Source organism: Aotus nancymaae, unplaced genomic scaffold, assembly GCF_030222135.1.
Source record: "Aotus nancymaae isolate 86718 unplaced genomic scaffold, 86718_ANA_hifiasm-v0.15.2.pri h1tg000089l, whole genome shotgun sequence".
NCBI lineage: Eukaryota > Metazoa > Chordata > Mammalia > Primates > Aotidae > Aotus > Aotus nancymaae.
Genome location: NW_026988504.1, coordinates 11,480,070 through 11,506,698, shown reverse-complemented (window position 1 = coordinate 11,506,698; position 26,629 = coordinate 11,480,070). Strand labels below are relative to the sequence as shown.

At 38.2% G+C, this 26,629-nt stretch overlaps 1 long non-coding RNA gene across 1 annotated transcript in view; it reads right to left on the bottom strand.

The window, feature by feature from the left end:
• The window catches only part of LOC135271684 (uncharacterized), a 227,010-nt gene extending 202,311 nt beyond the window's left edge, over window positions 1-24,699 (bottom strand). Inside the window, exon 1 of the long non-coding RNA XR_010339819.1 lies at window positions 24,648-24,699. This is a non-coding gene — a long non-coding RNA (uncharacterized LOC135271684). The remainder of the gene's footprint in view (window positions 1-24,647) is intronic.
• Between the last annotated feature and the right edge of the window lie 1,930 nt (window positions 24,700-26,629).

Sequence of the window (26,629 nt, the reverse complement as noted above, 5' to 3'; positions counted from 1 at the left end):
ATTACTTTTATTTTCCAAAAACGAGGCTATGAAGGTCCTTGTCCGCTCTGTTTTTCTGCTGACTACCTCAGTTAAAGAGCAGGTTAAACTGCCCAATCAACTTACAGAATTTTTATCTTTACTTCATTTTATTTACTTAAGTTTATTTTATATTTTCAAGGCTTCTAATGCTAATCAGGCCATAGAAATCAGTGGAAATGCTCCATGAAATAATTGTCTCATAGCTACAAAAGCTAACTGTCCCATTTTGGTAAGATCAGCCAAGTTAGTTTGCCTCCTTTTCACACCCTGGTGTCCTCAATAAATTCTTTTAGAGGAGACATATTGACATATTACCAACTCTTTCTCATATGTTGTAGATCTGGTCCCCCTATGAATCAGCCGCAACTCACTTTCTTAAATTCCCTTAAGGCCCACACTGGCTTGGCCCATTTTGCCTCCTGTGTGAGAATTAGCTTCTAGCTATCCTAGTGCTGTAGAGGCCCTTTAATTGGCTGCCTGATAAATGACACACTGTATTCTTTTTATTGGTATAATTCCCAGGCAGCTGATTGGATACAGAGAAATGACAGGAGGATTGCTGGCTAGGCTACAGTCTTGCTTATTAACCAACACAGGTGGGACTGGTATTTGTCAGCCTGAATTTCCTTCTGCATTTGTCTTTGTTACTGTAAGGCAGACCTCTGGCTCACATCAAGATGTTGAAAATGAATTCTTACACATGTTCTCAGCTCGAAATTTGACTTTCCTCAGAGGCCATGTCAATATGGTCAATACAAAGGAAAGAAATTCAGCACATTATCCAAATGACTCAAGGACCCAAGACTGAGAATGGAAAAAAATTGATTTTACAAGAAGGGAGAGAGATGATTTAATTATAAAAGATTTCAAATATCTAGACATATGTGAATTCCAAAGTCAAAGCAACTTCCCTGGAGAACTGTGTCCCTATCACAGACAATGCTGCAGAATGAGCCTCATCTTTATGTTTCCTTTAATGTCATATGGGTGGAAAGAATGCTTTGTTCTTCCTATAAGGAAAGTAGAAATTGCTTCATCTAGAGTGAGGAGCTTTGCCTGTGTACTTACAGAGATATTAAACCAAGCCCTTTTCCCCTTTTTTCTAAGGATGAAACAATTTGAAAGGTTATGCTGCTATACATGAAGCACCATTCTTAGACTTTTTTCCAAGACTATCGTAAGCAGTTTGCCTCCAGCAACTGACAATATCAGTTTTACATGCAGGCATGGACAGCTACAATTTGACAGTAAGGTTCAAGTGAGCTTTCCTACTTTTTTTCTCATTGGAAGGAGGTTAACTTTGAGCTACATCTATAGCTCCCTTTAAACCATGCGCATATGTGGGCTGACATTGACAGGATCTAAACCAGCCCAATGTAACGTCTTCCATTAATGCACATAACTACTCTGGGGTCTTCCTCCTGTTGTGTGTGTCATCATAACACACCATGCCTCCTGGACCTTGTCAAATATTGTTTCCTAATTTAGAAATGTTTTATTATTCCAGGGAGGCAAAAAAATTATTGTGAGGATGAATGTTATATTATACATTCAAGAAAACATATTCCTAAGTAAAACCAGGAAATGAACCGAATTTGACTGAAGCCCACTCAAAAATATTTTTGTGCTTCAGTTACTCTTTCTTCGAACATTTAATTTTTTCCATTTCTCCAGAATCCCCATGAATTTATTTAACTAGACAGAATTTTTAAATTGTAGCACCTTGTCTTGGCTGCTGTCTTTCAATGTTACTTAAGCTGCAAAATTCTTTCCTTGCTACTTTTTCGTCTCATCTGACCCTTTCCCTCTAATCAGATTTCAAATTACTTTACAGCATAGAAGAACAGCAATCTGATTAATTAATCTGTTATATTAAAATGATAATTCATGAGTTAGATCATGTTACTTATTATTATTATTTTTTGACACAGAGTCTTGCTCCGGAGCTCAGAGCTGAAGTGCAATGGCATGATCTCCACTCATTGCAACCTCTGCCTACCGGGTTCAAGCAATTTTCATGTCTCAGCCTCCCGAGTAGCTGGGACTACAGGTGTGCACCACCATCCCAGGCTAATTTTTGTATTTTTAGTGGAGATGGGGTTTTCCAATATTGGCCAGGCTGGTCTCGAACTCTTGACCTCAGGTGATCCACCCACCTTGGCCTCCCAAAGTGCTGGGATTATAGGCGTGAGCCACCACGCCCAGCCAGCTCATGTTATTTCCTCTTCTTTCTGAAATATTTTTACTTGTGCTATTCTATTTAATTTTTCCAGCCATCATAAATGTTAATTCTGATTCTCTTGTCCTAGAAACCTTCTCTGACCCTCCAACCCACCCCTAGCACATAGTGAGCTCCCACTTCCTGCTCTGTATTACCCTGTCACGAATTTGTTATATTTTAATTAAATGGTGCTATTGACTGTATACATCACATTCTTTTCTCTTCTATGATTTTGTTCTCTTCAACTATTAAAAATTATGTTATATCTTCTCGGAAGACAGAGGTTACGGTAGTTAGTAACAGCATAAGAAAAGTTAGAAAAACCAACGATCAAATGTTTTCTCTACTATTTACTGACCGTGTGATTCTGAACATGTGTCATTTCAGAATTGCTTTCATGTTCTCCAAAAATTTGGAATAAAAACTGTCTTTGGTGGTATAGTGACTAACTACATAAGGCACTAAATATAATTTCCTTAGTGTACAGCCTGACATGTAGCCTGTGCGGTTCATATTACCTCCCTTATATTAGGTGGGTACAAAAGCCATTGTGTTTTTTTGCCTAAATACATGTTTTTATTCTCGGTACTTGGGTCTATGCTTCACTTTCAGCAACTAATCACTCTTTGCTGATTGATGTTGATGAAATCATCAGCATATCCTACCTTTTCTCTCTCCCTAAAAATTGGTTTATCTTCAAAAGATAGCCTGATTCTCAGTAAGTCAAGCGCTTTACAGGGAAGCCTGTGATATTAACTTGAGGAGCTGCTACAGACATTGCGTCGTTTTCAGGAACAGATCAGGGGAGGCCACTGTATGAATCCTGGCAACCAAGGTAAAAATTCAGCCACCATAAACAGCTATTTTGGAATGGAAAGGGTAGAGAAACAGCTCGCAGTTAAAAATTAATAGTATGCCATAAACTTTTCCTTTAAATAATAAATTAACTTAGGATTCGATAGAGTTAGAGTCCCTGTAAGACATCTAATGAAACAGTTCCAAGTGTGAGCCAGAGAAGGGACACATCAGAGGCGGGAGGACTCTGTGGCTTCTCTCAATGCGTATGCCTTCCCTCCTTTCCTATCTGCTGAGCTAGGAATCAGCATTATTTTTTTGTTTGGGGTAGTTGCACTTGGGGAGGTTTTTTCTACAAGCTACCCCTAGAGGGTGCAATAACCCTCTTCCTCTTACGTTCTCAGCTAGAGACCAGGGGCATGTATACTGTCGGAAAGTTAATCTGTTCCAAATAAGAGACAGACTCAAGTGGCTCAAAATTTAACTGCAAACAATTTGGACCCAATTTTCAGCCGACTAGCCTTACAACCTGATACCTATAAAGTGCCTACTATGTGTACGTCTTCTTCTGTTTGCACAATTTTCCTATTAGACATAAACATTACATTGACCTCCATTCCTCAATTATCAAAAGCTGACCTCTGTATTTCTAGGTCAACTAGAATAGTAATTTTAAAATCTAATATTTTATTTATAAGAAGAGTGTTTTGTCTCATTTCCCACAAAAAAAAGAATGCTAAAAAATGTACCCTATTTAGTAACTATAATTTTTTAATTTGAATGTAGAGTGTCCTAATTTGCTGGAATAAATTAAATTTTTATATTACCACTATATGTAGATTAAAATTGCATCTTTAATTTTTTTACTCAGACATCGAATAGAAACATAGATGTTTCTCATCGAATATTTATACTTACGAAAACTGATACAACACCAAACTGAGGCAATGCCCTCTCTAAGCCTTAGTTTTCTCATTTATAAAATAGGAGATAATATTTGCACATCACCATGTGGTTGTTTTAAGGGTGAAAAAGGGTGAAATGAGATCATCCATATGAAACACTTACAACAATGCCTATCATATAGTAAGCAGTCAATAAACGCCAGCTGATCTTAAGGACACACAATTTTGTGTTACAATATTCCAAAACCTGTAATAAAGCACAGCTTTATTACAAAGAGGCATATCACATAATTCTACATTGCCATATCTAACTATTCTAACATTTTAGATGTCATTTATTGACTATAGACATATATATGTAACTTACATAGGGAAAGATTTGAGATACAAGTCAGAGAGGTTGCTGGTAGGGAAACACACATACACACACACATGCACACACACAAATTTCACTTAGTCAATTTGAATAGTGTCAGTCAACGACTTAGAACTGGAAAATTGTAGAGCTTCTTATATTTCAGTAACACCATTTTTAAATTTGTTGAGCAACATGTATTTTGTATCTTGGCAACTTTCTTACTTGAATCCAGAGTACCCACTCATAAAAGCATGATCAAGTAGAGCAATACAGATTGGAAATATAAAAGAGATTCAATAACCTACACATGTCCTCTTGCAAGCTAATTTCTTTCCTTTTACAGAACTAAATTTGTCTTAGAGACACAGCCAATTATCTTAAAAATAACTGTACTCCATACCTATTGTCACCTTCTTCACCCAATGGAAAACAATGGACATCTGAATTAACAAAAGGGAAACTATTTGAAGAACTTCAGCACAGCTTCCTCAAATGTAGCACATTTACCCTCAGAATGTGAAGTTTATGGATTAGGCATTGACTCAGGAATTTGCTTGCAAAGGCTGGAGATCCCCATGACCAAATAAATCTTGCCTCATCTACAAACTGAAGCTTGAAATTTCACGTTAGCAAACTCTTTCCTTTTTTTGCAGGTTTTCATCTGTATAAGGAATATAACTTCATGTTATCATCATAGCTTTATGATTTCAATCATTTAAAATCTAACACAAATGAAAAACTTGATGACTTATTAGTAAAAGGGTAAGTAGAGTATTCAAAGGCACTGGTGCTCTGATAAAAAGAAGAGAGTTAGGCCGGGTGCAGATCAAGCCTGTATTCCCAGCACTTTGGGAGGCTGAGGTGGGTGGATGACTTGAGGTCAGGAGTTCGAGACCAGCCTGGCCAACATGGTAAAACCATGTCTTTATTGAAAATAAAAAAAAATTAGCCGGTTGTGGTGGCACACACCTGTAATCCCAACTACTAGGGAGGCTGATGGAGGAGAATCACTTGAATCTGAGAGACGGAGGTTGCAGTAAGCCAAGATTACTGCACTCCAGCCTGGGTGAGAGAGTGAGACTCTCCCAAAAGAGAGAAAGAGAGAGAGAGAGAGAAAGAAATAGCCAGAAAAAAGACCTCCACTCAAAGCTAACATCTTGGGAACATAATACCAATTCCTTTCAAGTTTTGTTAATGGTTCCTAGGTGAATGGGTGAGACTGCATGGCTGGCTTCTAATCGTGTCTCTCCAACTTTACTCCCCAGATGATGACTACACAGGGTCTTGTTTGCTGCCTTGGTCTTCTTCTATTTTCAATCCATACCATTGTTTTAGCTTTTGCAGTATAAATACACATCCACAGGCACATGTGTGTATGCTGCACTGTTTTACTGTGGGTGTTTAGTGCAAGGCATACGTGATTTGTGGCTTTGGCGGCCTGATTTGGGTTTTGCCCTTGAGAAAAACTCTGGTTCTGATGTGTGTATATAGTAAATGAAGCATACTAATGGCATAATTGGTACACGGTGGATCATGCTGTAACCCCAGATTGCACGGATATCTCAACAGCGAGCTGACTTAGGAACAGCACGTTGTACTTTGCCTTCCATAACCTCCCCGAGTGTGCCCTTCCAGGTGAGAGGCATGGAGCTGGGGGTTGTCCAGGTTCTTGACAGTAGGTTTTGTTCCAAGCAAATATAATACGCTTACATAATAAACATTATATGCGACACCTGAAATAAAAATGATTATCCTGGGGATTATCTTTGCCAGTCTCTGCCCCTTCCCAAGAGTACTGCTATATCAAAGCAAGAAGAGGCTTTGAAAGGTGTGAGAATATCCATTTCATCCATCGCATACAAAAGCCCCTTTGTCAGCTGAAATCACTAGATAACCTGTAGCACTCTTCCACTTCAGCGTAAGCCAGAAAGTGACTTATGAAGAATACTTTCAAATGTCCCGGTCAAAACATTAACTTGAGCTGAGATGAGTAGAGAGTTTTTTGGACCAAGATATAAATATCTGGAAAGCAAAGAAACTCTTTCTGGACTATATTACACCAAAATAACTAGTTCCAGGTAGGAGAGGAATTCTAGTATCTTAAAAGTGATGAGTGCATTTTACATATCTTAGTCAAGAGATACTCTGGGTCGAAAAAGCAGGTGTTCTTCTAAGACATTTCACTTCCAGAAAAACTGTTTTCCTGGGCACACTGGGAAGACTTACTCATTATACAGGGCCTTGACAATCTGATCTGATCAAATACAGCACTGGAAAGAATTTGGCAAAAGTTTATTCTGATGGATTGGTGTCATAATCTCATCACCCGTTTAGCAGTTAATCTCCCTGTTCCAGTCTTCCCAGTAATAATTTTCTAGACTCAGGAATATGTTCTTCTATTTCCCAAAGTCCTTATATTTTTCATTGTCACCTGGAAATCCGTATGTTAACAACTGCTTAAATCCCAAGGGAAAACTGGGGTTGAACAGAATGGTTTTCATTTTTCCAATTTATTTAATTTGTGATTACTGCCTACAGAAGTTTTAAGTTTAAATGAACATTGCCAAAAAAAAAAAATTGCAGATGCTCAATTCTTTGCAGGATTTATAATGTTATATAGGGACTGTTTTATAGCCCATTACAATAAAATGAGTTCGATTTATTACATGCCAAACAACAACAAGAATCACAAGTTGGAGAATAATTAGCTGGAATAGACATTTATTTTATCCTTTTACTAGCAAAAAAAAATTGTAATTTTCTGCTCCAGAAAATCTCATTCTTAAATTTTATATCTGAGTTTGTTTTGCCAAACTCGTATTATTTTTAAGTAGATGGTAAAATGTGCTCTCGAGGCCTCCATCCTATAAAGGACTTGAGAAATGCAGTTAATATGAGTCTGCTGTTCATGTTTTTTCTTGTGTATTTTTGTAAGCTACAGAACGAACCAGGCTGGCCATTTTTTTAATGCCCATCATTACCTCCAATCTTTCTTTTCGTTGACTCTTTCTCAAAATCCTCCTTCTGAGACAGGTTTTATGATACACATTCCAAAGCAGACAAAAAATGAGTTGTTGCACTTTAAAAGCTGGCATTTGGGTCAGGCGCAGTGGCTCACACCTGTCATCCCAGCACTTTGGGAGGCCGAAGATGGGTGGATCACCTGAGGTTAGGTGTTCGAGACCAGCCTGGCCAACATAGTGAAACCGCATTTCCATTAAAAAAATACAAAAATTAGCTGGCGTGGTGGTGCCCGCCTGTAATCCTAGCTACTCGTGAGGCTGAGGCAAGAGAATCGCTTGAACCTGGAAGGTGGAGGTTGCAGTGAGCAGTGATCATGCCATTGCACTCCAGCCCGGGGGTGTGGGGGGTAACCAAGCGAAACTCCATATCAAAAATAAAAAACTTTAAAAAAAAAAAACAGCTACCATTTGAAAGAGCAGTATACAACATCAAGCTTCCAGACCACACCCTAGGGCCCAAGCAGGAGGCAGAAAATTTTCCTGTGGTATAGTCACTCTTCTCAAAGGCTTGTGACACTGTGTGCTCCCAATAAAAGGTATCTGCTCCATTCTTTCTATCACTGCTCAGTGATACCATTATAATGATATGTCTCCCTTTAAGGATCATATATTCTAAGAGCACTGAGAGCTTTTTATTACTCTTTCTGTAGACCACAGGGTGCCTTCTTGAAGGTCCTGTCCACAATTATAATGCCCACAAACCCCATCACTAATGGAAAACTCTGAATCTTCAGTGGCATTTAATACACTTCATCGAGCATTCCTTACTATTATGTATTGCAGAGTACCTTTTCCTTAAATAGTAAAAAAAATTCAAGTATTTCACATTATTTTGTTAATAAGCCCAGTTATGTTTAAATTCAAGATTTAGGTGTCATAGAAGGAGGTAGTTAAAGCATCCCCCAAATGCACAATATGAACTCGCCCCCCCCCAACACACACACACACACACACACACACATACACACACACAACAATAAGGGGCGAATTTCTTCCAGTACTTCCCTTTTTTCATACATTTGAAATTTTCCTTACCATGAGTGGTAAACTTCCAGGAAAATTCAGAAATACTGTTTTAGTTTTTCTTTTTTTTTCCAATTTTCAGTTTTTCAGTTACAAATATTTTAACCACCTCCAATACTAATGCATGGTCTGCGGGTCTGTGTCAGCAAGTCGGTATCTCAGAGTAGCTGTCTTGTTTCTGAGTGACTCTAGACATGACTGGCACTGAGAAAGGGGTGTAGGTCTGTACTCTGGGCTCGAGATGTCATGTCATATATTTTCTGCTTACATTTTTATAGTAGAAGATCAATTATCATTTGCCCAGATTTTATTTATATCTGCAAATTTGCAATGTCTTTTTAAGTTATACATTTCTATTTTACTAAGGAAAGCATCTAATAATTCTAGTGATGATAATTTAACCATAATGTCACCATTTGTCAGCAAGCTCTCCCTTTCTTCTATTTATTTAGTCATTTAGTTTATTTAATTTATTCCTCTCCTTGGAATAGAATACAAAAATTCAATACTAATTATTTCCCACTAGGTGCCTGACTGTATATGAGGTTCAAGGCAACAGTCAGTATCAAAGGGGATTAGTTAAAGAATTGGGCCTGAAGGAAGGCGGGGAAGGCATCTCTTCTCCCAGAAACAGTGGAAACAAGCCATCGTTCTCAGCAAACTAACACAGGAACAGAAAACCAAACACCACATGTTCTCGCTCATAAGTGGGAGTCGAACAATGAGAACACATGGACGCAGGGAGGGGAACATCACACACCAGGTAATGTTCCCCTGTCCGGGAGTGGGGGATGAGGGGAGGGAGATAATTAGGACAAATACCTAATGCATGTGGGGCTTAAAACCTAGATGATGGGTTGATAGGTGCAGCAAACCACCATGGCACACGAATACCTACGTAACAAACCTGCACGTTCTACACATGTATCCCAGAACTTAGCATAAAATAAAAAAAAATAATAGTTTTGAAAAGAATATGCACATATCATATTTGCAAAGAATATCTGACCAAGCACTGAGAGTTGCTAGTCAACTTCAACACCCCTGCCTCCTGAGTAGTTGGTAAAATTTAGTAAAACAAGTTAGGTTGAAATAACTTTCGGTATCAAAAGAGTAAGACATTGATTTGAGACAACATTTTGCTGAAAATATGTATTTACCTCTTTGAATGGAAATGATTGAAATAAAAAAGAAACAACCTAACAAAATTAATACTAAGATTTATAAAAATGTTCTTTAGCACTCGTTATTGAGGAAACAGGATCAAGCTATTGTTTCTGCTGTAATGTATACACATCTTATGAGGAGAGGTGAACTTAATCGATTCAGGTAACCAATTTGTTAAAGATTTGTTACACAAACCTACCGCACAGTAGAGTTCAAAGAGCTGATCGTATAGTTTCATCACAGCCATGAAACAGGCCTGGCTGCATGAAATACAATGACACAGAGTCCAGTCCTGAAACAGTAGTTGCCTGCTTCCTATGTGCAGGTTCAAGTTTCTGCGATACAGTATATTCTCAACGTTAAAATAACAACTGGAGTGATTAACAACCTCTAAGTAGCAGTGTGGACGTCTTTCTACATCCACATGCAGGATGTTAACCTTCACGCTTCAAACCAGTTCAGCAAGCACAAACAATACATTCAGGAAAGGAGAATTATTGGAACACAGATCCACAGAGGAGGCTGGAAGCAGCCTCAGGGAAAATGGCTTGTTGTAAATATCAAGTCATGAATGTCACCATTTCTGTACCATCATGCTCTATTTCTGGTGACCTAGAAATGGTCTGAAAAAATGCTGACTAGAATAGGTGTTCATAGGATGTAAGTCATAAGGCGCTATAAGGTAGAAATTATCAACAAAATCATGCTTTTCTGGTCATTTCTCAAGATGTTTGCACCCTGGCCTGGTGCAATGGCTCACACCTGTAATCCCAGCACTTTGGGAGGCTGAGGCAGGTGAATTACTTGAGGTTAGGAGTTTGAGACCAGGCTGGCCAACATGGTGAACCCCTATCTCAACTAAAAATACAAAAAAACTAGCTGGGCATAGTGGCGGGCGCCTGTAATCCCAGCTACTCGGTAGGCTGAGGCAGGAGAATTGCTGGAACCCAGGAGGCAGAGGCTGCAGTGAGCTGAGATCATAACATTGCACTCCAGCCTGGGTGACAAGAGTAAGACTTCGTCTCAAAAACAAAACAAAACAAAAACAGTTTGCACCCTGGTCTCAGTCTCCTTTTGTTGGGCTACATATAAAGAAAATTATTCCCTTTAAAGTAACCCAACCTTTCTGAAAAGCCAACCCTCAAACTCATTCATGTAATAAACATTATGCTGTTTAATCCTTCTGGTATTTAATGCCCAAAATTTATTTACTTACTGAAAAGCAGCAATATAAAACAATGTAATTAACCATAGCGAGTAAAACACTTTAAAGCTGGTAACTCTTTTCTTACCCTCCTTTTTTTCTCATAATAGCAATTACAAATGACCATGAGATAGACCCAAGTTGTAAGAATTTCTTGTTAGTTTTTTTGTTTTGTTTTGTCTTCAAATGGCAAATAAAACTAGAAAAATATTTAAATTTAGATACTGTAAAGTTTTGCAGTTCATCCTGTAGCTCTCGCTATTTGATTTGATTCTTTACTCTCAACAATAAAGGTGCCTTTCTCATGCAAAATGATCGATGGAAACGTGGCAATCTTGTATATATAGTGAATATGCAAGTGTGACTAGTTTTCATAAGAACATGAATAGCTTCTTTAAGTCTTCGAAACATGTTTAGAGTAGCCTGCTTTATTAACCTGGCAATGGATGTTTTAGCAGTCTTGAAGTAAACACATGATTTTTATAGTCTAGCAAGATTATATTATTGGAAATGCAACCAGGAATACTTGAAGTGACATAAGCACAAAAGAGTATTGTATTTGAAATCTTTATCAAGTGTTTAACAAATTGCTTAATACAACTTTAGTATCTCAGCACAATGACAAATATATATTCTGTACTAAAGCCTTATAAGTATTAATAAGTAAAAAACAAATTGGCTGTGAGACTCCTAGGGATGAGTTTAACACAGGGTTTCTCAGCCTCAGCACTAATAACATTCTGAGGCAAATAATTCTGTGTTGTAAAGGGTTGCCCTTGCACGTTTAGATGTTTAGCATCCAGCCTGGTCTCTACTCACTCACTGCCAGGGGTCTGTCTCCTACTCCCATCCCAAGCTGTGGTAACCAAAAATGTCTCTATTGTGAAACATCCCCTCCGGGCAAAAACCACTTGAAGCTGATAACCACTGGTTCAGTGTAACACAAAATATTAAGTTTTTGTTTGTTTGTTTTAGTCTTTCATGACAGAATTTACAATTGCATCTAAGAAAGCATATGAGCTCTATCATTTCACATCACAGTGGTAAATATAAACGGTATTGAATTTTTTTAACATGGGATATTGGAATCAAGTTGATAGAGAAAATACTCGGTAAGGGCAGATACATAGTGGAAAAACCTTAAAGTAAACTCAACACATTTTTAAGAAGGCTTGTGTTGAAGATCTCATCACATTTAGCAACAAACGTGAACTACAAATTCTAAACACCAGTTTTGACGGTGGACCTCGTGATACCCAAGGATGGGGTGCCAACCTCCTATCAAAGCAAATTTTATGAGTACAGAGGCAGAATTCAGGTAATACTAAAAACAACGCAAACCAAACAGAAGTGCTATTTTGGTAATTCATGTCTTCTGAGAGTTGGCTTGTAGGGAAATGGAGCTTGGTAGAGGATTATGGAAGAAAGCTAAGAAGATGCCTTCTCATTTTGTACCCACTTGCTCAGTAATAGGTAAGTGAATTGAAGCCTGAGAGAAGAGAAGCTTGTGTCCTCCTTGCATTCTTGACATTGCAACTACATTTTAGAAACGTAACCCTATTGCAGATGAACGTGATCTCCTGTTCTTTTCTGGCCCAATGCCCAGCACAGTGTCCTGCATAGAATTCAGTGCTCAATAAATGTTCAGTAATTATGGTAAACAGGAGAACCTAACTAAGAGCAGCATAATTTCCCATGTGAAGAGTTCTAGATAGGAAATGCAAAGTCCACAACTGTTCATAAAGCAATGTTTTATCAAATCCATGTGCCACTGATATTCAGAGAGAGGATACCATCTCATTACCAAAAACAAAAAATAAAATAAAGAAAGAGGAGGAGGCGCTCTAACTCCCTCCCTCATGATGTACTTTAAGGAGAACATTCTACTAACTTTGCAACAACCAGACATTACTGAACTTCATTTTCAACTTTCTAAACTAGGAAATATTTACTAAACTTTTTTTCATGCTAACGGAAATGAGAAACAAAAAGGTAAGCTCACAGTACCTGCTATAGCAAGCTTAAAGGTAGGCTCACAGTAACTGCTATGGCAAGCTTGTATGCATGCTAAAAGTTCTAGTTACTTGAAATGGGTTTATGTAAAATTAAAAATGGAGTCTGTGGATTGCAGGTTGGGATCCTAGAGTTGCCCAGTGGCCTCCAGAAACCTAAGCTAGACACTGAGAACCAAGAAGAAACAGCATACCTAGCAGATCTATTACTGAGCTGGAGTTACTTCTGATATTCAGTTAATTAGAAATTGAAGACTGTATAGAAAAAAATTTCACAGGATTTCATATGTACTTCAAGAATCAATGGTTTTCCATTGCAATTACCAAAAAATCCCAAATCCATACTACGATCTAGAAAGTCTGCATTCTTCCATCCCTTTCCCAAAACTTTTCCGCTCTTTTCACTATTCTTCAGCCATTTCATCTTTCTTGCCACTCATCTTCCAGCTTCAAGACTTTGTGTTCACCATCATTTTTCCTAGAAAGCTTCTCACTTCAAATTTTCTGCATCTAGTGCCCACTCACCATCATCTAAAGCTCTCCTAGCTCAAACGTTACTGCTCAAAGGAAATTTCTTCACCTTCTCTTTCTAGCTAACATTTTTCACTAACCCTGATCAAAATACCTTGTTACTTACTTTCAACTCCATTATCTTGCTTTATTTTCTCCTAAAAATTGTCATCTGAAATTATTTTAGTATTTACTTGATTACATATTTATTGCTAACCTCCTTTTGCTGGAATGTAAGGTCTACAGAGTAAGATTTTTTTTCTTTTCAATCTCATTGACCTCTGAGAATTGTCTTTGGTGCTACAAGTTCTTGATCCTTAAAAGAAACCTGAAACCATAACTTTGACAAGTGTGAGGAGAAGGAAAGAGCTCTTATCTGTATTACTATTATTCTTCATTAAACTATTATCTGGGGTAACAATGAACAAGTAATATATAAAGAGAAAAGTGTTTCTGATCAAGCTATACTAGTCTTGACTTGTATAGAGCTTGAGGATGCCTTGTCATGTTATGGTCTCAGGCCCAAGTGAGCCTCCCCCAAAGACAACAGAACTATTACCCATAGTTTTCATGAACAATGAAACTATTTTCACTTTTCTATAAGGAAAAGGGGCAATGGGGGAACTGAGTTTCAGTAACCTCTAAGCCACCATTCATGAGAATTTGTGTAACCAACAAGAGGTCTCCCCTCTCTTCCTTAGTTCCAAAAAATATGATCTAAGAAATAGCTTCTCTTCACTTTGATCAGGAAGGACAACTAGGCAAAACCGAGAGCATTTGAGTCATTTTAGATGGTGAAGGAGAATAAAACAGTTGTGGTACAATTAAAACGCTTTTCGAATTTAGACATTAAATATCTAAAAGTCAGCTCTAGAGGTACTTAATTTCATAGAAAAAATCTGCTGTGTTGCTAAATTTTCAGCAGTGCTGCTAGGAAGCAGACAGGAGTATAAACTGAATCTCTAGCTGGGCCTCTGCAATTCACAAAGACCAATAGCAAAGTTTGTTGCAATTGCAGGCAGATAGCTGAGGAATTAGAAGGCCACATTGGCTTGTGAAAACAGACCACAACAATAAGAACTGTGATAAAAACTCTGAAAGAATCTTTATACTTCAAACTATATACTCTGAAATCATGCACATTGCCTTCATGTCCAGACAAACATATCTTCAACAAAAGGGATTCTGGGGCTTGTGGGAGAAGCAGATAGTCAGTGAAAGAAAAATATATCAGAATAATGGTGTGGAATTGAAAGGGAAAACAATATGAACAGCTGTAGGATCCAGCTTTACACAAGCAGCTGGAAGGGAGTGTAAGGATGTCTGAGAAGCTCTAGTGTCTTCTAATCAGCCGTCAGAGAGAGGGAGGCAAGAATGTTATACATTCTCTGTGTGAATGAAGGCTTAGGTCTTGATGAAAGCTGTGCTTCCAAAAGGGCTTTGAACAAAAGATGAAGGGAACCTAAGCAAACTGTTGGAAGATCCCAAGTTGAAATTTCAGTTGAATAATATACTTCTCAGCAACATTTCATGATTCAATTACTCTGTTTGCAGCTAAGTGATTGGGTTTAGGCCATTATACTATTAATCAAAACTCTTCTTAGAATACTTGTTCTGACATCTGTACTTTCCTACCGAAGACTCCATCCATGGAATATAGCAAATTAGTCAAATCAAATTAACAAGCATTTATTGAGTGACTCTAGCCCCCAAATTCCTGGAGAGCTGCAGCCATCTCTCATTTTTGTGTGTTAGTTTATTCTCACAGTAGGTAAGATGTAGTAGCCATTTATTATAGAACTGTTGACTGAATGAACAAATGGATTAATTAATTTTCATTGCCAATCCATGTGCTTTCCAGATTTACATCTACTTTAATTAGATGAATTTCCCTTTGTGGCTCTGGAGCTATGACCACAGATACACACTAAAATTGAGGCAAGTCCATTTGGCAATTTTCCCCTCTTTTCAGTAGCATGGTTTTGCAGCTAAAAAGAAATTTAAAGGTGTCTGTCAAGAGCAACGGCAATTGTTAGAGCATTTAGATGCAGCAGCATACCAAAGAGAAGAAAAAAAGCACTTCTAAGAAAGCTCTGACCTGAAAATATGGACGGATTCACTGACCTGGTATTAAATTAACTAATGAGAAGTTCATCGGCATCTGGGCCCAAGCTATGGGTCAGGAGGAGGAGCACAATCACTCATTTAGTTAATTACTTAATTAACCTTTAAGACCAGAACTTTTGGTGGGATTCTCCTGAAATTTGAAGAACTTTATTATTTTTTTTTTCAAAATGAAACTGGCTCTTAGTATATGGTTACTCATAAAGAAAGGGAAAATTTTTAGGATAGCCATGGGTATTTTTAAAAATGGTGTCCATTAAAGGTCATAATATTGACGCAATTTTCCAGGGCTGGTGTCAGTTTTCCCACCGAGTGATAATTAGGTCATTGGGGCAGTCCTTCTCTTGACTGACCAGTATGGCTTCACCAGATCTGCTTCTAAAAATAGTCTTTTGTAGGAATTGTTAGTCACTATCAGCTTTTCCCCGAGTTAATTTGCCTTTCCTTCAAGGTGCCAAAAGCACCTCCCTGGAAACTTAAGTTTTCCATGTGTTCACAGAAGGATACACTAATCCACCCTACCACAGTCTGAATTTTCTCCAGTCCTGATTGGGCTGAATTAGCAGTAGGTCATTTGTTTTGTGGCCCAGAAGCAGCCAAAGGCTTGGCAAGCATTGTTTTTATGTGAACAGCCATCTCCTGGGAATAAGGACATACCGCCTCCTGGTTGGTTGTTCCCCTCCTGCTTTCTTTTCTTTTTTTTTTTTTTTGAGACAGTCTCGCTGTTGCCAGGTGCTAGGCTGGAGTGCAGTGGCGTGATCTCGGCTCACTGCAACCTCCACCTCCCCTATTGAAGCAATTCTCCTGCCTGAGCCTCCCAAGTAGCTGGGACTACAGGTGCGCGCCACCACACCCAACTAATTTGTGTATTTTTTAGTAGAGACGGGGTTTCACCGTGTTGGCCAGGATGGTCACAATCTCTTGACTGCATGATCCACCCGCCTCGGCCTCCCAGAGTGCTGGGATTACAGGCATGAGCCACTGTGCCCGGCCCCCCTCCTGTTTTCTTTGATGAGTTACATTTCTTCACTTAAACTTAAAAGAGCTCCTTTCTCAGGAGAGTTGCCTGAGTTCACATAGGAAGGTGACTGGCCTGCTTCCAGTAAAGAAATGGTTATTCCTGAGAACACAGTGTATGTAGATTGAATCCCAGTGAACTGAAATCACCCCCACAAAGTTTTGTAGTATAACAAGTCAAGGTAACTAATATCACTCACTGCCATACAAATTGGTTGAGTTGGCAGAGTACAGAGATTATAGGATTAGATGCTCCTCCTTCACACTGATGCTGGTTCCCTATGTTCACCCAAATCTAGAACAAATTAAATCATCTTTACTAGAAGGAACACAGGACCATACATCAGGGACCTGGATTTTGGGTATGTCTAGTTTACTGCATTCATAGCACAAAGACTTTAAGTTCCTAACATACACTAAATATTGAAATATTCCTTAGTGCTCCATCCTCATAAATAAAATGGCCAACTATAAAGAACAAATAATGTGGTTTTGTGAAATGGCTTTGCAAATTAAAACAGCAGTTCTCAAACTGGGGTCCATGGTGCCTAAGCCACTTTGAGTTGTCTGAGAAATCAAAATGAAGCACTTGCCTTTCCCCTCTGTGTTAACACATGTACCGATGGCACAAAAACAATACTGGCATCTTAACTATGAATCAAGTCAGTGGCATCAAATAAAGCCAATTTCATTTAAGAGATCTTTAAGGAAGTAATAAAAATCATTAATTTTATTAAATAGGGATTTGGCTTAGGTCTTTTTTAATAATCTATGTGATAAAATGAGAGGCACTTATAAAATACTCTGACTACTTAAAAGAGGGGGAAAATACTACTGCACAATTCTCCGAGTTGTCAGCTTAACTAATCACTTTTTAAATATAAATACCATTTTTACTTGAAAGAAAAGCGAACAAATTGTGATTATTCATAGTTGAGTATTTGACAGACAATTTTTCAAAAAATGAATGAAGTTAACCTGTCACTTCGAGGAAAACAACTGTTAACATTTGTTGTCCATGATGAAATATAAGCTTTCAAGCAAAAACGAGCATTTTGAAAAGCTTGTTTTCACCGCCATAGGCATGGTTTCTGACTATTTCAAGACTTTTTTGGTGTGATGGGTGCTAAGAGTAACAGAGGTGTTTGTTTAATATAATGAAACCTACCCACATTCGGAAGATACATATGACTTAGTGAACTATTACTCTTCAAATAACTGATGCAGAATGTTCTAAAATCATGCAGGGCTAAAACCATTTGATAGATTTTTAATGTAACTGAGTATAAAAAGCCCCCTGATACTATTTCACACTCCACACTGCAACTAAACTTTAAAGATACTACATTTTGGCCGAGTGCAGTGGCTCACACCTGTAATCCCAGCACTTTGGGAGGCCAGGGCAGGAGGATTACAAAGTCAAGAGATCAAGACCATCCTGGCCAACGTGGTGAAACCCCATCTCTACCAAAAATACAAAAATTAGCTGGGTGTGTTGGCGTGCACCTGTACTCCCAGCTACTCGGGAGGCTGAGGCAGGAGAATTGCTTGAACCTGGAAGGCGGAGGTTGCAGTGAGCCAAGATCATGCCTCTGTACTCTCACCTGGTGACAGAGCAAGACTCTGTTTCTTCTTTCAAACCTCTTAGACATTAAAGCGGAAAACAATGCCATCTTCTCTCTCTCATTTTTTAAAAAATGTAGTCAGTTTTCATTAAAAATATGTTACTTAGTTTTACATGTAAATATCTATTCTTCCTGCTGTAAGTATATTAATAATTTTTAAAAATTAGTCACTTTTAATTTCTAATGTAATACATATTATACTAGGCAGCACCCCAATAAACAAAAAGCCCTTTCTTTGGTCACAGTGGTTTTTCAGAGAGTAAGGGGGGTTTGGGGGCCAAAATGTTTGAGAAACCTTGCTTTAATATGACGTGTTTCTGCTTCTGCTCCCTGTTGGTGTTAATAACAGAACTTAAATGAAGACACTGAAGGATCCAGATACTCTAATCTTTACCGCTCTCTGGTATCTGCTGGAGGATGACTGTCCAGGTGCTCAGAGCTGTTGCACTAGCTCATGATTTACCAGGTTCACCACTTAATTGGGTTTAGATCTAGTCAAACACCTTAGAATTACTGGTAATTCCTTTTCAAAATCCTGTTTTTGCTGATTTTCCCAGTTTCAAGTGGAATATCATCCCATTTATTTCATCCAGTTGGTTTTGTAATAACAATGACATACTGTTTTGTAAAGGGCAAGGGATATTCACTGTAGTCCATCAAAACCAAAGCCAGTTTAGCCCGACAGCTACGAAGGTGATCACTTTTGTTAGGAGTGCTTTCTTCTACTCTCCTCTTTGGAAGCCATCAAGTTGTCCCCAAGCAATGATGTATAAATCTTAAACATTTGAGCTTCAGGATGTTCCGAGAAGATTTATATTCACAGTGTTCCATGTTCAACAAGTAGAGGCTTAATTACAATTCAGCTATTAGAAACAAAATTTCTTTTGTGCCTGGATCTATCTTATTGTGGGCAATTAGCTTAGAACCATAAATAACAAGCTTAGTTGAAAAGTCAAACATTAACCACAGTGTGTCATTGCTTTACCCAAACTGTGTTGCAGACCTACATAGCACAAGACCCCATACCGAACGGTTTCCATTTAATCCTTACCACATCTCCCCCCTCTCCTAAAATAGGCATTGTTATTTCAGTTTTACAGATGACAAAATAGAGGCTCATTCCATGAGAAACTTGCAGAGCCAAGATTAAAACTGAGATTTGTGTAACTTCATTTTCTTTCTTTTTCTCTCTTTTTTTTTTTTTTTTTTTTGAGACAGAGTCTTGCTGTGTCACTCAGGCTGGAGTGCACTGGCTCACTGCAGCCTCCAGCTCCTGGGCTCAAGCAATCCTTCCACCTCAGCCTCCTGAGTAGCTGGGACTACAGGCATGCACCACCACATCTGTCTAATTTTTGTACTTTTTGTAGAGATAGGGTCTTTCTATGTAGCCCACGCTGGTCTGGAACTCCTGGGTTCAAGCAATCCACCTGCCTTGGCCTACCAAAGTGCTGAGATTATAGGTGTGAGCCACCATGCCTGGCTTTTGTGTAACTTCTAATTGACGAGCTCTGTAGGTAACATGGCAAAGATAGATTAGAATAGGGAACTATTTCAGATACTAAAACAGTTAGGAAGTTATTGCATTGTCCCAGTGATGACATTTTCTTTCTTTGTCTTTTCTCAGGAAGAATGATTCAAAAGTTTTCCAACTGTTTGCCTGCTACAACTTCTCATAAACAAAGGATCAATAGAGTTGACAGTATTTGTTCTGAATGACTCTCAGTTAAGATGTTTTCTATTTACTATTGATATATCAATAACTCCTGAGTCACAGCTAATCAAATAACTATAGATGTTTGATTGAGAGTTGTGGTTTTGCTTTTCAGAAATAAGCAATCAATGCATTTTCACTTGAAACCAATATGGTGAATCTACTTTTATTTTTCTTACTAAAACCATCTCAATCTTCATGGTTTGATTCTTTATTTTCTTCTTTGTTTCAAGATCATAAATGGAAGCCTGAAGAGCAAAAATCCAAGGATGTGCTTGGACCTCCACTGAGAGGTGATCTCTGACCACTGGATCACTTTTTTCTAGAGGGAAAAAATAGATGACCAGGCTCTGTGGCTCACGCCTGTAATCCCAGCACTGTGGCAGGCCCAGGCGGGTAGGTCACTTGAGGTCAGGAGTTAGACCAGTCTGGCCAACATAGTGAAACCCCGTCTATACTAAAAATACAAAAAAAATGTAGCTGGGCATTATGATGGGCACCTGCAATCTCAGCTATTTTGGAGGCTGAGGCAGAAGGATTGCTTGAACTTAGGAGGCAGGGGTTGCAGTGAGCCAAGGTGGTGCCACTGCACTCCAGCAGCCTGGGCAACAGTATGAGACACCATCTCAAAAAAAAAAAATTTCAATTAAGGAATTTAATATAGGTCCAATCCTAGATGCAGAAAGCAGATTTTGATGAAAGACCACATCCCTATTTTCACTCTTATACTATAATCATATTTGAGTTTGTAATTCCATTCACTGAAAAAATAACAAACTAGGCAAAAAATGCCTATGGAAGAGAACACAAGCATTTCTGAGTTTAAAATTCAGATTTCATGATTTAGCAGGCAATTCTGATGACATATAAAGGTGCCCATGGTTTCTGAAACGTGCTCATCTTGCTCTACTGCATAAGACCCTCCCAGATTTCCCTCTATGTTCAGGGTAAAGTTGCTAATTTTTGCATCTTAGCCAAGAAACTATGTACTCCTGCCCCTGTCTACTCAGCAGCCACTGGTCTCCCTGAGACTAAGGTTGTCTCTTTCCTTCTAACCATGATGATTCATTTGTAGTTGTGTAGATACAATATATTATTTCATATTCCTCTGGTAATGCTGTTTCTACTTTCTTTTCTTGGGATATCTCCCTCCTCCCAGATTCGTCTTTCTGGGGACCTACACGGGTGTTTTTGAGACTCACCTCAAGTGCCACCTACTGATGTGTAAAACCAAGACTGGAACTCAGGAAAGTCCTTAATGATTTTTTTTTTTTTTCCTGACAAACATCCTGTCCTTACCCAGTCCCAAAGAAGAGCACATTTCTTCTGGTTGGCTATTACTGTACTTAAACATTCTTCCATCAGAGTCATGCCAATATTGGTATATTTACATCCATATTTCCTTTGAAAATGTATAAACCCCTCAATGACAGAGACCCAATTTGATTTTCGTATCTTTGGCAAATATCACAATGTTAGGGACATATTTCATACTTAATAAATATCTGTTGAACAAATGCATAGATTTCCTCTAGTTCAAAGACTTTTTACTTCTGCTTAAATTTATAAAACACACATTAAATCAGTATCCTGACTGATTTAAGAAGGTAAAACAAATGCCAGCATGGATTGCAGAAATCTTAACCTGTGATCACTGAAGGAACTGATTTTTTAGGATTAGTTGACATAATTTGTATGGTTTGAAGGATACATGGGATTTAGAAACTAAATATTGTTATCTTGATTCCAGTTACATTTGAAACTGAATCAACGTGTGCTTTCAGTAGCACAGCTAATAAAGACAGCATTGTTATAGTAACTCTATTTTCTGCACAAGTACAAACTTTAGTATTTTAACTAAACTGTGTGATGTTTTATGCTGAAGAAGTTATCTAGTCCAATGTTTAGGGAAAAACAGATATTTGGCTAATATATCTTGAATTATTAATGAATAAATGAAAATAGAAGAAATTCAATTTACTTCGCTGATTTTACAGATGATAAAATTGAAGCCCAGTTGGTTGCAGAACAATGACAAGTAATCAAACATCATGGCTCCTGGGTCAATAGCTACTTTTCTGTACATATAATAAATATTATAAAATGTAAGGATTTTAGATAGATAGAACACACAGTCAGGGACATAGAACCTCATTGCAGGATAAGAAACATTGACACACATGCACACATATGTTCATTGCAGCACTGTTTACAATAGCAAAGACCTGTAATCAACCCAAATGCCCATCGATGATAGACTGGACAAGGAAAATATGGCACATATACACCATGGAATACTATGCAGCCATAAAAAACAATGAGTTTGTGTCCTTTGTAGGGACATGGATGAATCTGGAAACCATCATTCTTAGCAAACTGACCCAAGAACAAAAAATCAAACACCGCATGTTCGCACTCACAGGTGGGTGCTGAACAATGAGAACACATGGACACAGGGAGGGGAGCATCACACACCAGGGTCTGTTGAGGGGGAATAGGGGAGGGACAGAGGCGGGTAGGGAGGTTGGGGAGGAATAACATGGGGAGAAATGCCAGATATAGGTGACAAGGGGATGGAGGCAGCAAACCACATTGCCATGTATGTACCTATGCAACAATCCTACATGTTCTGCACATGTACCCCAGAACCTGAAGTGCAATAAAATACATATATAGAGAAAAAAAAGAAACACTGATCATAAACCCAATATGTACCTTACATTTTACCATGTGCTGTGGATACAGACAAGAAATGAATAAGCCAGAGTGCCCCATGAGGTGAGTACAGTCTCACAGAGGAAGTATTTATAGTTCAGTATGATGTATGAAGTGTTGGGGGCACAAATGAGAAAGCAACTCCACCCGAGGTAAGAGAGGGAAGAAGGGAAAGCTACAGGGAAGAGGCAACACTGTATATGCCTCCTGGAGTAGGCATGCTCCAAGCTCAAGAGATGAGGAATAACATTTCAGGCTGAAGACACAATTGCAGCTCATCAGAAGTGACAAATTCATGTAACAAAGTAGTTCTCTGTGCAATAACAGAACCTAAGATGACCTTAGCTGAGGGACACTACTGCCCAAATGAAGGAAAATGACAAGTTGCTTTTCAAGCCATCCCAGAGTGGGAAGCCAATGTGCCAGGAGCTATAAAGAGTCTCAGGAGAATAAGAGAAAAAGAAAAAGAGATGTACCCTTTCCTGTGGCAAAAGCACTACATGCCAACACACCTTGGTTCTGTCAGATAGACTTTTTACACAGGTTATCTTTGTAATTGTTTTGTATATTAATATTTTAATACACATAAAGTATCTTTTTTATTCCAAGGAATTTTTTAAAAAGGTGATTTTAGTAAAGTCAGTACCTTTTGATGTCAAAATGTATGTTTCACTGCAGCCGTAGGTAGAGAAACATCACACTGATGTGGGTTGCTCTCTAAACCTGACAATATCTAATGTTAGAGGAAGTTTAAAAATCTTGAGTTAAGTGAGGCATCAAAGAATCAGTATCGTGTATTGACTCTAGGGAAGTAAACTCTTGGATTCCAATCTCACTGATGACTCCATCTCTAGAATTCCATCATTCACTAAAAGTAAGGGTTGCCAAGTGAACTGTCTCAATGAACACTAACGGAGAAAAAGTTCACCTCCCTGCCTCACCCCACCCTGCTCAGTTTCCTAATAACCACGAGAAAGTATGACGTCACACAGTCTGAGGGATAGGAGTAAACAATAAGTTAGGATTAAAATAAAAATTCAAATGGAAATTAGAATAAAGAGACAGACATGTGAGACATGAAAGAAAATGGCTTAAATTTCTGGAGGAAAGAGAATTATTTAACAAAACACGCAGGCGATTATTAGCAAGAAGATTCCACAGGTTTTTTATTCATCATCATCAGCACGGAGCACTGCACAGTGTTTCAAGCCTCACGAGTAGATTCCCAAAGCATCAGTCAAGAGCCACTGCTGTTATCTATCCAACCATTCAATTCCTCAGGTTTTCTAAGCCTCAATTTCCTCATCTATAAAATGGGGAAAATAGTAGTAACAAACTTAACAGGTTTTTGGCGAATTAAATAAGATTATGCACATAAACTTTAGCACAGTACATGCCCACAGAATACAGAATAGACTCTCAGTAAATTCTACAGTCATCATCATCACCATAAAAAAATTTTAAAACTCAAACCGGACTACCAATTTTGTGTAGTACTAGACAATTCAAGGAAAGGTTCATCATCTATCTCAGATCAGACATCGCGTGAACGGTCATTAAGTAGGTGGATGGGTCTGAATGATCGACTCAACTGCTTTTTCATCATGTGGAAACTGCCTTTAGATAAACAGGGATGACTGTATGCCTCAAAGTGTTTCTTACATTTTCTACAAAATGCCAAAGAAAGGCATTTTTTTTCTTAATAAAACATTACAGCCTTGGTCACTTTGAGTAATTAAAGAAGTTGTTTTTTTTTTTAATCCACTCTACCTTGCTTGATTAAAAAAAAATAAACCCAAAAAACTCTAATACACCATTCTTCTTGGGCAAACTCCAGCCAGACAGATATTTGCCGTTCCATTATTGTTTTAAAGTGTTACCCCAGACACATAAGCATTGTTGGAATGCAATGGAAAAAAAAAGTTTTAAATCTCAAATGGGGTAATAAACTGCAGCCAGAAGCTAATTGTACTGAAACCTGAGCTTTTATAACATGTTACTACTGTAGTGGGACCACTCAGCACTACTTTGGTGGGGTTGTTGTGTAATTGGTAGTAGATTACGTTGCAGACATATTTTTTTTTTAAAAAAGACGTCAAATCAGACATTTCTGCTTATTACTGTAGACCTCAGCATAATTCTCACAGCAATCAATGCATTTCATCCATTAAACTATTGATGGGGGGTATTAATTCATATAATGTTTAACTACTCACTGTGGACTTTCTCTCTGCCAACTTTCTTCCACCCAAGAAGTCCTGAAATGTTGCTGCTCCTGTCAAAAGAAATGAATCATTAATAAGAACCAGCAAGGCCAGTGGCAAGCTAGAAGCTGGGCCATGATATATACAGGCCTCACATTATTTTAATTGAGTGCTGAACTGTACGTGTAAAAGGAGCAAACAGCCCAGTAGGGTTTTACCAAGAATCTAAAAGCAATACAAGGAAGGGTATATCCATCAAATCTATTTATTGAATATTTAGGGGATCTGAGAATACTTTTTGTTTTTAGATTATATATTTGTTAGACAGTCTAGAGTCAACAGGAACAAGTAAGTAATACTCCAACCAAATTCTGCACCCACAGGAGGCCAGGGAAATAACCACGCTCATGTGCCAAAGTCTTAAAGAAATCAGGTCAAGTCTAGGTGAGAGTAGGCCTAGTCCCAAGAGAGTGTTGTGATAAAAATGGAAGAAATGTCTCCTCTTTCAAGTCCTCATGTTTGTGCTATGTCTATTTCTTTTTATTGTTATTCTTTTCCTTCTCTCTCCTTCTGCTCCTTTTCGGTTTAGACCACCTGCCTTTATGGAACTACATATCTACTTGCATCTACAAAATGAAGAAATGTGAGTCTTATAAAAGAGATTTACATGGTCACAAAATCATGAGTATTGAAGTTAGATTTGAATCTAAAGCCAGTTCTGCCACCTCTTTTTTAAAAATTATCTTACCCCTTGAGTTCAATTTATTACATCATAAAATGAGAATAATACAGATGCTTTTCAATTTACATTGGGGCTCTGTTCTAATAAATGTAATATAAGTGAACATATTTCAAATCAAGAATCCATTTAATATGCCTAACCTACCAAACACCACAGGTTAGCCTAGCCTAGCTTAAATGTGTTCAGAACACTTAAATTAGTCTACAGTTGGGCAACCTCATGTAACACAAAGCCTATTTTATAATAAAGTGTTGAATATCTCATGTATTGTATTGAATACTGTACTGAAAGTGAAAAACAGAATGGTTGTACAGGTACAGAAAGTATAGTTTCTACTGAATGCAAATTGCATTCACACCATAGTGAAGTCAAAACTTGTTAAGTCAGGGACCATCTGTGCTGACCTCATGACGATTTGATAAAGAATAACAAGAATAGTATATGAAATTCTGAGTTGAGTTATTGGCACTAAGATAACAGTCAGTGTTGGGTAAGTGATGACTATGATAATGAAGAAGGAAGTAAAGTTTACTTGATCAAATGGGATAGTCATTTTAGTGAACTAAAGTCCATAGGCAGATTTGAGACCGAGATTGCTATCAACATCCTTAAAACTCACTCTGTCCAATATGTGTGTACTTTAGCTACCTGCTGGGCATTTGCCAGACTAATATTTAAAAATGATGGAAGACGGCTGGGCGCAGTGGCTCATGCCTGTAATCCCAGTACTTTGGGAGTCTGAGGTGGGAGGATCATTTGCGGTCAGGAGTTCAAGACCAGCCTGGCCAAGGTGATGAAACTCCATCTCCACTAAGAATACAAAAAAAAAAAAAATAGCTGGGCATGATGGCGCATGCCTGTAATCCCAGCTACTTAGGAGACTGTGGTAGGAGAATCACTTGAATCCGGAGATGGAGGTTGCAGTGAACCAAAATCACATCACTACACTCCAGCCTGGGTGACAGAGTGAGACTCCATCCCAAATAATAATAATAATAATAAATAGGATGGAAGAAGCAGCCTGGGCGGAGGAGGAGGGGAGTAGGGTTGATCTAACATGTAGCTGGGAAAGCCATGCCCATTTATGAAGCCTGGAAATAACGTCTGTAAACCATAAATGATTAAAATACTTTAATAGGGCCTAAAATATTCTGTCAAGCAGGCTAGAACAATCCCTTCCACCAAATTTTAAATATAATCCACAGTCAAGAAATATTCCGTGGTTAGACAAATGTAGCACTGAGCTTATTAC